The following is a 10294-nucleotide window of genomic DNA, read 5'->3' as shown; positions in this document are numbered from 1 at the left end:
AGGAGGCACATCCGAGTACGAGACAGAGCACAGGGTCAGAGCGTGTGCCAAGAGGCACAACAGAGTGCAAGGAAGGGGACCCGAATACAGCGCACAGCCAGGCAGGGACACGGCAGACCAAGCCAGGAAGCACAACAATAATCAGGCACCTCCCCTAGGGGGAGGTCGTCTGATACAGCACATGACTACCACTGGTTCCGGATCAGGACCTAGCCAGAAAGCACACGGGTCCTCCATTACCATAGAGAGGACCGGCCCTATACAGCACTGACAGGAGCACGCAAGTGCAAACGTGACATGGAGGAGGAGACCCGGGGACGAGAGCTGCGCGTGCGCACCCGACGGGACCCCCAGAGTGACCGCGGCTCCGGAAGAGATGACGTCGGGACCGAGGTCCCGCCCCCAGGTGAGCGCGGCGTGACAGTACCCCCCCTTTACGCCCCCTCTTTCTAAAACTGGAGAGGAACAAAGACAAAATCTGGGGTGCGTGGATATTCTCCCTGGGTTCCCATGACCTCTCCTCGGGGCCAAAACCCTTCCAATCGACCAAGAACATGGTTCTCCCTCTTACCTTCTTCATGGCCAAAATGTCAATCACCTCAAACTCATCCCCCAAGCCAACAGGCTGGGGTGTGTGGCCTGGAGAAGGATGAAATCGGTTAAGAACCACAGGTTTAAGGAGAGACACATGGAAGGAATTGGGAATACGGAGTGAAGGAGGCAGCTTCAATTTGTAAGCAACATCATTAATCTGCCTGAGGACCTCAAAAGGACCAATGTAACGGGGACCCAGTTTGTAGGATAATACCTTAAGGCGGACGTATTTGGTGGAGAGCCACACCTTGTCACCAGGGAGAAATGGAGGAACGTCCAGGCGCCTCTTGTCAGCGTGTAATTTCATTCTGTCCCGTGCTTTATCGAGAGCGGTTTTGGTCTCCTGCCATACCCTGGAGAACTCCACAGACAGAGGATCGGCAGCAGGTACCCCCGAGACAGGAAGTACCGGTAGAGGCACACTGAGATGTTGCCCAAAGACGATGAAGAAAGGAGACTTGGTAGACGATTCACTGGAGTGATTATTGTAGGCGAACTCAGCCCAAGGAAGTAGACCGACCCAGTCATTCTGATGAGCATTAGAAAAATGCCGGAGGTAGGATGTAAGGATCTGGTTGGTACGTTCCACCTGCCCATTGGTTTGGGGGTGATAGGCGGAAGAGAAATCCAATGACACTTTCATGAGTCCGCATAGAGCTCTCCAGAACCGGGAGGTGAATTGGACCCCTCTGTCTGACACGATGTGCTGGGGGAAGCCGTGAATCCTGAAGATATGGGAAATGAAGATCTTCGCCAAGTCAGGAGCAGAGGGTAGACCGGGAAGAGGAATGAAGTGGGCCATCTTTGAAAATCGGTCTACAACCACCAAGACCACAGTACAACCAGAACAAGGCAGATCAGTAATGAAATCCATGGCTATGTGCTGCCATGGAGCCGACGGAACGGGAAGAGGGAACAGAAGACCGGAGGGTGGTTGTCTGGGTATCTTGCTCTGGGCACAGGACGGGCAAGATGCTACAAAGTCTTTAACATCCTGGGAGAGTGAAGGCCACCAATAATGGCGAGAGATTAAGTCCAAAGTCTTTTTGACACCAACGTGGCCGGCAATCTTGGACGAATGTCCCCAATTTAGCACTCGCTTTCGGTTATTCTAAGCCACAAAGGTTCTTCCCGGAGGTAACGTGGTTAACTTGACAGGAGCCACAGTAATTACTTTGGATATATCAATGATATGAGAGGGTTCTTCCTCTGCATCAGACGACAGGAATGATCTTGACAACGCATCCGCTCTAACGTTTTTATCGCTGGGCAGAAAATGTAGCTCAAAGTCAAAGCGGGCAAAGAATAGATACCACCTGGCTTGCCGAGGATTGAGCCTCTGTGCAGACTGGATGTACGCCAGGTTCTTATGGTCCGTGAAGATCTTGAATGGATATATGGCACCTTCCAGTAAGTACCTCCACTCCTCCAAGGCCAACTTAATGGCCAATAGCTCTTTGTCGCCAATGGAGTAGTTCTGCTCAGTGGAGGAAAATACTTTAGAAAAGAAGCCACAGGTGACAAAACGTCCTGAAGAGGATTTCTGCAGAAGGACTGCGCCAGCCCCGGTAGAGGATGCGTCCACCTCGAGGGTGAAAGGTCTACTAACCTCAGGTCGGTGAAGCGCCGGAGCAGCGGCGAAGGCTTGTTTCAATGACTGGAAGGCCTCTTCAGCCTCAGAGGGCCGAGCCTTTGGGTTAGCTCCCTTGCAGATAAGGGACGAGATGGGGCGAACCAACGAGGAGAAATGAGGAACGAACTGTCGGTAGTAGTTCGCAAAACCAAGGAAGCGTTGGATTGCCTTCACCCCATGGGGCTGTGGCCAATTGAGGACGGCGGACACCTTTGCCGGATCCATGCGTAGACCTGATTCTGAGATAATGTACCCCAAGAATGGCAGGGACGTTTGCTCGAAGGCACATTTCTCGAGCTTGGCATAAAGGCGGTTCTCCCTCAGGCGCTGGAGGACTTGACGCACGTTCTTTGCTGGGGCATTGCAGAGGCCGAAGCGCATGACCAAGTACTCGTAGTGATCATCTCTGGTGTTAAAGGCGGTCTTCCACTCATCCCCGGAACGAATGCGGATCAAATTGTAGGCCCCACGAAGATCCAGTTTGGTGAAAATTCGAGCTCCTCTAAGTCGGTCAAAGAGCTCCGGGATCAATGGCAATGGGTACTTGTTCTTGACCGTGATATTGTTCAGGCCTCGGTAGTCTATGCAAGGACGGAGGGAGCCGTCCTTCTTTTTTACAAAGAAAAATCCCGCTCCCGCGGGCGAGGAGGACTTACGGATAAAACCTCTCGCAAGGGTCTCCTGGATATACTCAGACATAACTTGGGTCTCAGCAGGGGATAGCGGGTATATCCTACCCCTGGGTGGCGTAGAACCAGGAATGAGGTCAATCGGACAGTCATATGGCCGATGGAGGGGCAGAGTCTCGGCCTCCTTCTTGTCGAAGATATCTGCAAAGGACCAGTAAGCCGACGGCAGACCTGTAGGTGCCAGGGATGGATCGGCAGAGTTCATCGGACAGACGGGCAACAGGCACTTCTCCTGACAGAACGGTCCGGTCCCCACCGGAGTATCTCGCCCGACCGCCAGTCCAGGGTTGGCTCATGAGTCCGTAGCCAAGGGAGGCCTAGGAGAAGTGTGTAAGACATGGTAGACAAGACGAAGAAGGAGATCTTCTCCAGGTGCAGGGCTCCGATCTGCAGCTCGATCTCTTCGGTGGCTTGATTATACTGTGACGACTCCTGGAGTGGACCCCTGGGTCGTGACACCAACCCTCCCAGGGCGAGCTGACCTAGTGAAGACCACCCCCTATACAGGGAGTGTCAGGGGCAAGCCCCAGGGGGTGAGGCACCACGACTGCTGGCACCAGGCGGCCGGCTCACAGGAGACACGAGTGGGTGAGTGTGTCTGCAGGAACGTGTAAAGCGTGGACACGGGAACACGTGGTATACAGAGACTTCGTTCGTCTGGGTGTGAGTGAAGCAGGATGCGTGCAAGGAGCACGTCAGAGCACTGAGTCAGGCAGCAGGTGTGCCAGGAGGTGTAACAGAGTACAGGAGCAGGGTGTGTGCCAGAGGGCACAACTGAGCATAAGACAGAGCTCAGGATTGGTACGTGTGCCAGGAGGCACAACAGAGTAAGAGACTGAGTACAGGATCAGAGCATGTGCCAGGAGGCACAACTGAGTATGAGACAAAGCACAGGGTCCGAGTGTGTGCCAGGAGGCCCAACTGAGTATAAGACAGAACACGGAATCAGAGTGTGTGCCAGGAGGCACAACTGAGGATGAGACAGAGTACAGGGTAAGAGCATGTGCAAGGAGGCACAACCGAGTATGAGACAGAGTACAGGGTCAGAGCATGTGCCAGGAGGCACAACCGAGTACGAGACAGAGCACAGGGTCAGAGCGTGTGCCAAGAGGCACAACCGAGTATGAGACAGAGTACAGGGTCAGAGCATGTGCCAGGAAGCACAACCGAGTACGAGACAAAGCACAGGGTCAGAGCGTCTGTCAAGAGGCACAACAGAGTGCAAGGCAGGGGACGTGAATACAGCGCACAGCCAGGCAGGGACACGGCAGACCAAGCCAGGAAGCACAACAATAATCAGGCACCTCCCCTAGGGGGAGGTCGTCTGATATAACACATGACTACTACTGGTTCCGGATCAGGACCTAGCCAGAAAGCACATGACCACTACAGGTTCCGGGTCAGGTCCTCCATTACCATAGAGAGGACCGGCCCTATACAGCACTGACAGGAGCGCGCAAGTGCAAACGTGACATGGAGGAGGAGACCCGGGGACGAGAGCTGCGCGTGCGCACCTGACGGGACCCCCGGAGTGACCGCGGCTCCGGAAGAGATGACGTCGGGACCGAGGTCCCGCCCCCAGGTGAGCGCGGCGTGACAGTATGAAACAACGCCCAATCAGTTTGGCTGCATTTGGCTGGATCTGAGCACACAGTATGGCTCTGAATACCTCAGAATTCATTCGGCTGCTTCTGTCCTGTGTCACATCATCAATAAACACTAGTGACCCAGTGCCACTGGCAGCCATGCATGCCCAAGCCATCACACTGCCTCCGCCGTGTTTTACAGATGATGTGGTATGCTTTGGATCATGAGCTGTACCACGCCTTCACCATACTTTTCTCTTTCCATCATTCTGGTAGAGGTTGATCTTGGTTTCATCTGTCCAAAGAATGTTCTTCCAGAACTGTGCTGGCTTTTTTAGATGTTTTTTAGCAAAGTCCAGTCTAGCCTTTTGATTCTTGATGCTTATGAGTGGCTTGCACCGTGCAGTGAACCCTCTGTATTTACTTTCATGCAGTCTTCTCTTTATGGTAGATTTGGATATTGATACGCCGACCTCCTGGAGAGTGTTGTTCACTTGGTTGGCTGTTGTGAAAGGGTTTCTCTTCACCATGGAGATTATTCTGCGATCATCCACCACTGTTGTCTTCCGTGGGCGCCCAGGTCTTTTTGCATTGATGAGTTCACCAGTGCTTTCTTTCTTTCTCAGGATGCACTAAACTGTAGATTTTGCCACTCCTAATGTTGTAGCAATTTCTCGGATGGGTTTTTTCTGTTTTTTGCAGCTTAAGGATGGCTTGCTTCACCTGCATGGAGAGCTCCTTCGACCGCATGTTTCCTTCACAGCAAAACCTTCCAAATGCAAGCACCACACCGCAAATCAACTCCAGGCCTTTTATCTGCTTAATTGAGAATGACATAACGAAGGGATTGCCCACACCTGTCCATGAAATAGCCTTGGAGTCAATTGTCCAATTACTTTTGGTCCCTTTAAAAACAGGGTGGCACATGTTAAGGAGCTGAAACTCCTAAACCCTTCATCCAATTTTAGTGTGGATACCCTCAAATGAAAGCTGAAAGTCTGAACTTCAACTGCATCTGAATTGTTTTGTTTAAAATTCATTGTGGTAATGTCTAGAACCAAAATTAGAAAAATGTTGTCTCTGTCCAAATATATATGGACCTAACTGTAACTACTATCATACTGCCACCCTACAGTGGCTTACAAAGGTATTCACTCCCTTGTCATTTTTTGTGTTTTGCTACCTCACAACCTGGAATTTCATTTAGTTTTTTGTTTTGAGGGTTTGCATCAGTTCATGTAAAGAACATGCCGACAACTGTGAACATTTGGTTTTCTTTTTTTTTTTTTTTTTATGAACAAATAGGATAAAATAACTGAAAACTTCAGTGTGCAAAACTATTCACATCCCTTAAAGTCAGTACTTTGTAGAACCTCCTTTAGAGGCAATTGCAGCTACATGTCGCTTTGGATAAGTCTCTATGAGCTCTCCACATTTTGCCACTGGGATTTTTGAGCGTTCCTCAAGGCAAAACTTCTCCAGTTCCTTCAAGTTAGATGGTTTCCTCTGGTGAACAGGAATCTTCAAGTCTGACCACAGATTCACAATTTGATTAAAGTCTGGGCTGTGAGTAGGCCACTCCAGAACATTTACACGTATCTCCTTAAACCAGTCGAGTGTTGATCTAGCAGTATGCTTTGGGTCCTTTACTTATTTGAAGGTTAACCTCCGTCCCAGTCTCAAATCACTGATGCACTGAAACAGGTTTTGCTCAAGAATATGCCTGGATTTTGCACCATCGATATTCCCCTCAACTCAGACCATTTTTCCTGTCACTGCCGACGAAAAACATCCGCACAGAATGATGCTGTCACCACCATGTTTCACTGTAGGGATGGTGTTCTTGGGTTGATGAGCTGTGTTTATTTGGCGCCAGTTTACCTTGGTGGGTAAAAAATTAAATTTTGGTCTCATCTGACCACAGCCCCTTCATCCATATATTCGGGAAGTCTCCTACATGTCTTTTGGCAAACTCAAAATGAGCCTCACAATCTTTGTTAAGTAAATGCTATTTTCTGACCATTTTTCTATAAAGGCCACCTATATGGAGTGTACGGCTTATTGTGGTTGTATGGACAGATACTCCAGTCTCTGCATGGGAACTCTGCAGCTCCTTCAGGGTTACCTTTGGTCTCTGTGGTGCCTCTCTGATTAATGCCCTCCTTGCCTGGGCTGAGAGATTTGGTGGGCGGCCCTCTCTTGGCAAGTTTGTTGTGTTACCGTGTTCTTTCCATTTGATGATAATGGATTTGATGGTGCTCAGGCGGATCATCAGAGATTGGGATATTTATTTATAACTCAACCCTGACTTGTACTTCTCAACAACTTTGTCACTGACTTGTTTGGAGACCTCCTTCATCTTTATGGTGTTGTTTGGTTAGTGGTGCCTCTTGCTTAATGTTGTTACAGGCTCTGTGGCCTTTCAGAGAAGGTAAAGTGAATATACTGACAGCCATGTCACACTTAGATTGTACACAGGGGGACGTCCTGTCACTAAGCATGGGAATTACGAAATGAATATCTTGCACCAGAAATTTTCATGGGCTTCATACCAAAAGGAGTGAATACATATGCACATGCCAATTTTTAGTTATTTGATCCCAATAATTTAATTTATGCCTATATTTTTCTCTCTTCACCAACTTAGACTATTTAGTTCTGATTGATCACACACAAACTAGATTACAAAAATATTTAAACACAGGTTGTAATGAACAAAATAGATAAAAAGCGAAGGGGGTGAACACTTTTGCAAGTCACTGTATATACAAGAATATAAGTACTATAATACTACCCCCTATGTACAAGAATATACTGTAACTACTATAATACTGCCTCTATGTGCAAGAATATAAGTACTATAATACTGCCCCTATGTACAAGAATATAACTACTATAATACTGCTCCTATGTACAAGAATATAACTATTATAATACTGCCCCTATGTACAAGAATATAACTATTATAATACTGCTCCTATGTAAAAGAATATAACTACTATAACACTGCTCCTATGTACAAGAATATAACTTCTATAATACTGCCCCTATGTACAAGAATATAACTACTATAATACTGTCCCCTATGTACAAGAATATAACTACTATAATACTGCTCCTATGTACAAGAATATAACTACTATAATACTGCTCCTATGTACAAGAATATAACTACTATAATACTGCTCCTATGTACAAGAATATAACTACTATAATACTGCTCCTATGTACAAGAATATAACTACTATAATACTGCTCCTATGTAACTATAATACTGCCCCTATGTACAAGAATATTACTACTATAATACTGTCCCTATGTACAAGAATATAACTACCAGCGTCGGACTGGCCCACCGGAGAACCGGTGGATTCTCCGGTGGGCCCTGGCATCTGGTGGGCCCTGGCACCTGCAGGCATACAGGGCCAGCAGTTGCCTAGGGCCCTCGCTGCTCCAGGGGCCCCCAGCCAGTGGTGTGTCGCACACCATGCAGCTGCTATGGGGGCCCCTGCCAGCGGAGCAGCAGCGGGTGTCAGGAAGCAGGAGCCCCTGTCCCCGCTGCTAAAGAGAAATGAATATTCACTGTGAATATCATTTCAGGTCTCCACACCCCCAGAGGCCCCGCCCCCAGAGGCCCCGCCCCCAGCCCAGTAAGCCGCTCTGCAGACTACAGCTGTAAATCAGGGCCGGCGCCGCCCTCAGTCCTCTCTGCTCCTGGCTCACAGCCAGTGCGCGATGACGTCACTACATCGCGCACCCGCTGTGTGTCTGGCAGAGGGGGCAGCTCCTGACACTGAAGCCGGGATCAGCGTGGGAGCGAGGAGGAGAGGTGAGTATTGTGTTTTTTTGTTTTTTTTTTATATCTCTCTCTCTATCTATCTATCTATCTATCTATCTATCTCTATATCTCTATATATCTCTCTCTCTCTCTATCTCTCTTATATCTATCTATCTTTCTATCTCTATCTATTATCTATATCTATCTATCTCTATCTATTATCTATATCTATCTATTTCTATATCTATCTCTATCTATCGCTCTATCTTTATATCTATCTTTCTATCTCTACATCTATATCTATCTATCTATCTATCTATCTATCTCTATATCTATCTATCTATCTCTATATCTATCTATCTTACTCTATCTCTATATTTATTATCTATCTAGCTACCATCTATATCTATCTATCTTTATCTATATATATATCTCTATCTAATATTTATATCTATCTATCTCTATACCTATCTATCTATTTATCTATCCGTTATCTATCTCTATATCTTTTCTCTGTATCTATCTATCTCTATATCTTTTCTCTGTATCTATCTATCTCTATATCTATCTCTATATCTATCTCTATATCTATCTTTATATCTATATCTATATATCTATCTCTATCTATCTCTATATCTATCTCTATATCTATTTCTCTCTATATCTATCTCTATATCTCTCTCTATAGCTATCTATCTATATATCTCTATCTATCTCTATATCTATCTCTCTGTATATCTATCGCTCTATCTTTCTATCTCTATATCTATATATCTATCTACCTTTCTCTATCTATTTATCTCTATATCTTTTCTCTGTAGCTATCTCTCTCTATATCTATATCTATCTCTATATATATCTATATCTATTTCTCTCTATATCTCTCTCTATATCTATCTATCTATTTATCTCTATCTCCATATCTATCTCTCTGTATATCTATCTATCTTTCTATCTCTATATCTATCTCTATATCTATCTATCTTTCTCTATCTATCTATCTATCTCTATCTATTATCTATATCTATCTCTATCTATCTATCGCTCTATCTCTATATCTATCTTTCTATCTCTACATCTATCTTTCTATCTATCTCTATATCTATCTATATCTATATCTATCTATTATGTCTATCTATCTAGCTATCTCTATTATCTATATCTACCTATCTCTATATCTTTCTATCTTACTCTATCTTTATATCTATCTGTTATCTCTATATTTATTATCTATCTTTATCTATCTATCTCAATCTATTATCTATATCTATCTCTCTATCTATTTATCGATCTCTGTATCTATCTCTCTCTATATCTATCTCTCTCTCTATCTACCGCTCTCTCTATCTCTATCTATCTTTATATCTATATCTATCTATCTCTATATCTATTATCTCTATATCTATCTATCTCTATATCTATCTCTATATCTATATCTGTTTCTCTCAATATCTATCTCTATATCTCTCTCTCTATAGCTATCTATATACTATCTATCTATCTATATATTATCTCTATATCTATCTATCTATCTCTATATCTATCTATCTATCTCTATATTTATCTGTTATCTCTATATCCATATCTATCTCTATATCTATCTATCTCTATATCTATCTATCTCTATATCTATCTTTCTATCTAACACTATATCTCTATATCTATCTCTATATCTCATTATCTATCTATCTCTATCTCTCTCTCTTTATCTATCTATTGATCTATCCATCTATCTCTATATCTATCTCTATATCTATCTATTACATCTATCTATTATCTCTATTATCTATATCTATCTATCCATCTATCTATCTAGCTATCTCTATCTATCTCTATATCTCTCTCTATATCTATCTATCTTTCTAACTCTATCTATCTATCTCTATACATATCTCTATATCTAGCTATTATCTCTATATCTATCTCTATATCTATCTTTCTATATCTATCTCTCTATATCTATCTCTATATCTATCTATCTCTCTCTATCTATTATCTCTCTATCTCTATATAT

This window comes from Dendrobates tinctorius, unplaced genomic scaffold (assembly GCF_039654945.1).
Source record: "Dendrobates tinctorius isolate UK_male_01 unplaced genomic scaffold, ASM3965494v1 ptg000027l, whole genome shotgun sequence".
Taxonomy (NCBI): domain Eukaryota; kingdom Metazoa; phylum Chordata; class Amphibia; order Anura; family Dendrobatidae; genus Dendrobates; species Dendrobates tinctorius.
The sequence above is the reverse complement of the archived record's forward strand: the minus strand, read 5'-3'. Positions refer to the sequence as shown.